Consider the following 4,158-nt stretch of genomic DNA (forward strand, 5'->3'; position numbering starts at 1 on the left):
GCTGGTTAATTCCGATAACGGCGACGATGACGGTCGGAGGAGAAGTTGGTGGTGGGTCCTGCCGCGAGGCCCACTCCTCTTCTACTAACCCCGATCGCCCCCCGTGCTGCGGGAGGGAGGGCACCACTCGTCCCAACCGGCGTTTGTTGGTTCCTCCGTCGTCGCCGTAGTAGTGGCTAGGTGAGCCCGCTGGTTAATTCCGATAACGGCGACGATGACGATCGGAGGAGAAGTTGGTGGTGGGCCAGCAGGCCTCACTCCTCTTCTACTAACCCCGATCGCCCCCCGTGCTGCGGGAGGGAGGCACCACTCGTCGGCGGTGGGTAATCTCAAACCTGCACACTACCTGTGTTGTCCAACAACAAGCTCTTGTTGTTGGCGTTTTTAAACCTGCACACTACGTCTTCCCACTATCGTCTCCTGGGGCAGAGACGGCGGAAGTCTTGAAAGCCTAAAAAAATTCCAGCAATGGAAATGTACAACTCTTAACGGTGGATCACTCGGCTCGTGGGTCGATGAAGACCGCAGCAAGCTGCGTGTCGGTATGTGAATCGCAAGAATACCAGATACATCGACAAGTCGAACGCACATTGCGGCGGCGGCACTCTCATGTGCTGCCGCCACTCCTACACGAGGGTCGGATATCAATTCCAATACATCGGCATTGTCCTGTCACGTGAGGCACGCTGTCCGCTTACCACCGCACCCTATGCCGTGTCGGTGGGCTTCTAAGCGGCGGCGGCGGCGGGAGACCACCACAACAACAACACTGTTGTTGGGCGGGACCCGCCCTTGGCCTGCGTGCTTGGCAGTGACCGCCTTGGGGAGTTTCGCCCTGAATAAAAGCAGAGAGGCTGCTTGGGGCGTTCCCTTAAGACGGGCTGTCAAAGCGCACGAGAGTAGTAGTACTGTGCGTCTGGGGCAGCCCATGCAAGGACCAGTGCCGGCTGCTGCTGCACCAGCAGCGCTTCCAAGTCCAAGTGCAGTGAGGCTATAAAGATATCTACTGTACACCTGCGGAGGAGGTTAAAGTGGTTAAAGAAAGAGGGCAAGTTTATTATTATATATTTAAAGTGGAGAAGTGTGTGAACTCACTCCCACAGGCAAAAGCAAACAAACCACCAACCACTCTCCGGCTGCGCTGTATGTAGTAGCAATTCTGCCTCGCTCGGACGGAACGCCGCCCGGAGCAGCAGCGGCCACGCACGCCGTCCATGCCTTGAGGAGGTCTCGGCTCCCCACCCTCATCGAGGGTGGAGGCTCTGCCGCAGCATCTTGATGGGCTGGAGGAGGAGGGAGACGCACAAAGGGGCGTGCGTGCGTCACATTCCCTCCTCTCTTCATGGACGCGGCCGGGTCGGTTGAAAAATAACCGCGGCTCGCTATGAGATGATGATGATGATGATGCTGAGGAGCGAGAAACCAAACAAACCTCTTGGTCAATACTAGTCCTTACTGAAGTGGTCAGCAAAGGCAGGAAGGAAAAAATTGATTTTTTTTTCCAATGTCGACCTCGTGTTAGGGGAGAGTACCCGCCAAATTTAAGCATATTAATAAGCGGAGGAAAAGAAACCAACAGGGATTCCCTTAGTAAGGGCGACTGAAACGGGATGAGCCCAGCGCATAACCTGGCGTCGTAACCCGGCGCCAGGGGTGTTGCGTTTCGGAGGGTCCGGCACGCAGTCTCTCACCGCCTAAGTTATGCTTGAAAGCGGCCACTACCCGTGGAGGGTGACAGGCCCGTGTGGCGGCGCCCGCGAGGGTACACGAGAGATTGTCGGAAAGGGCCTCTCCGTAGAGTCGGGTTGCTTGATAGTGCAGCCCTAAGCAGGTGGTAAACTCCATCTAAGGCTAAATATGACCACGAGACCGATAGCGAACAAGTACCGTGAGGGAAAGTTGAAAAGAACTTTGAAGAGAGAGTTCAAGAGTACGTGAAACCGTTAAGAGTCAAACGGGTGGGACCTCGAAGGTCGAACCGAGGGGATTCAGCTCGTCGGCTCAGGTCGGCTGGGTGCGGGATTCGCTGAGGCGACCCAGGAACTCTTGGGCGTGCCCGCACTCCAAGCCGGCGCCGGCGGGCGTATTTCCCCTCGTGATGTAGGACGCCGCGACCCGTTGCTGGGGACGTCTAAGGCCCGGTTGGATTGGTACCCCGACGTCGCGCGCTTCCAAGGCGCCGGCGAAGGGGGAAACCTCCGGTGTCCTGGCTGCCCTGCGACGGTCGTGCAGCAGAGGGGGGCCCTGTCCTCCCTCTCGCGGCGTGCAAAAGGTCGGTGACCCACCCGACCCGTCTTGAAACACGGACCAAGGAGTCTAACATGTGTGCGAGTCAATGGGCACACTAAACCTAAAGGCGCAATGAAAGTGAAAGGGGAGCGCTCCGGGGTCCTCGTGGCTCCGGCGGCGCTCTCCGGGGCCGATCCTCGGCCGGCCGATGCCGCCGCGGTCATTCCATACCAAAGCGGGGCCAATGAAGGCGGTGCGCGGCGGGATGAGACCCTTTCTCCCGCCCCGCCGCTGGTCCCGTGGGTGACCCGCGGCGCGCTCGACGGCCCGAGTCCTCCCGGACTCGCCTGTACGCAGGGGGGCGCAGGCCCGGGACTTGCCATGCGACGCCGTCGCGCGAATCTGTTGTTGACCTCACCGGCTCTGCTTGGGCTCTCGGTTGGTGGGCCGCGTGTCTTTGGGCGGGTTCCGTCGGGTGGGGGGGCTCCGGCCTCTCTCCCGCGGGGCTCGTCCGGCGCGGTTCCGCTCTCCGATCCTGCTCTGTCCGGAGTGGCCTAGCGCGCGTGCTGTCGGCAAGTACCATGAGCAGACATGTTGGGACCCGAAAGATGGTGAACTATGCCTGGCCAGGATGAAGCCAGAGGAAACTCTGGTGGAGGTCCGTAGCAATTCTGACGTGCAAATCGATTGTCAGAGCTGGGTATAGGGGCGAAAGACTAATCGAACCATCTAGTAGCTGGTTCCCTCCGAAGTTTCCCTCAGGATAGCTGGTACTCTCGGAAACGGAGGAGTTTCATCCGGTAAAGCGAATGATTAGAGGTCTTGGGGACGAAACGTCCTCAACCTATTCTCAAACTTTAAATGGGTGAGATGCCGAGCTTGCTTGAATGCTGAAGCTCCGGCGACTAATCTGAGTATCTAGTGGGCCAATTTTGGTAAGCAGAACTGGCGCTGTGGGATGAACCAAACGTCGAGTTAAGGGGCCTAAACGAATGCTCATCTAGACCCCATCGAAAGGCGTTGGTTGCTATAGACAGCAGGACGGTGGCCATGGAAGTTGGAATCCGCTAAGGAGTGTGTAACAACTCACCTGCCGAAGCAACTAGCCCTTAAAATGGTATGGCGCTCAAGCATTCTCCCGATACTCGACCGCCGGTGGCACTACAGGCCAAGCTGCCCCTCTGGCGGGGGGCAGCCCAGGTCTCCAAGCCCCGGCGAGTAGGAGGGTCGCAGGGGTGAGCGCTGAAGGGATCCGGCGTGAGCCGGCCTGGAGCCGCCCCTGGTGCAGATCTTGGTGGTAGTAGCAAATAGTCGAGAGAGACTTCCCTTGAAGGCCGATGTGGAGAAGGGTTCCATGTGAACATCAGTTGGACATGGGTTAGTCGCTCCTAAGCCCAAGGCTAAAGCCTTATCCCACGCTAGAGGCAACGGCCAAGCGAGAGTAGGGCGGAACTTCTCTGATCAAAGTCCATTATAAGACAGCCTACATACATAATACATGCAATGCAAGCTGGCCTGCCAACAAGTGGTAGTCTAGTTGCTAGAGAGCGGCTATGACGAAGCAGGCAGGCCAATATGATGATGATGATGATGATGATGATTTAGAGCTGCCGGACGAGAAGGACCGACCCAAGGAATAAAGTGGTTTTCCTAAGTTGCCGGTTGGGAGTTAGTGGCGAAAGGGAATACGGTACTTATTCCGTAACCAGGCCTGGATGCCAACCAGGGGGCCGGCCCCATCTCGGGCTCGTGTCCCCTGGTGCAGGAACCCGGTAACGGGAACCAACTCGCGTCCATCGGCGGTGGTCCGGGGAAGAGTTTTCTTTTCTGTTTAAGGCGCCGTGACCCTAGAAGCCACTCGCAGAGCGAAAGGGTGTTGGTAACACGGTCTGCCGTAGAGCGCCGCGGTTCTTGCGGCGTCCCGCGTAC

The 4,158-nt window shown here is 58.1% G+C and overlaps 1 non-coding gene across 1 annotated transcript; it reads left to right on the forward strand.

Annotated features, from left to right (window-relative positions):
- The first annotated feature begins 480 nt into the window (after positions 1-480).
- On the forward strand, positions 481-640 carry LOC135091936 (5.8S ribosomal RNA). The gene has a single exon (XR_010262708.1). It is a non-coding gene; the product is annotated as a 5.8S ribosomal RNA (ribosomal RNA).
- Positions 641-4,158: the final 3,518 nt, after the last annotated feature.

The sequence above is a fragment of the Scylla paramamosain genome, chromosome 38 (genome assembly GCF_035594125.1).
Source record: "Scylla paramamosain isolate STU-SP2022 chromosome 38, ASM3559412v1, whole genome shotgun sequence".
Lineage (NCBI taxonomy): Eukaryota > Metazoa > Arthropoda > Malacostraca > Decapoda > Portunidae > Scylla > Scylla paramamosain.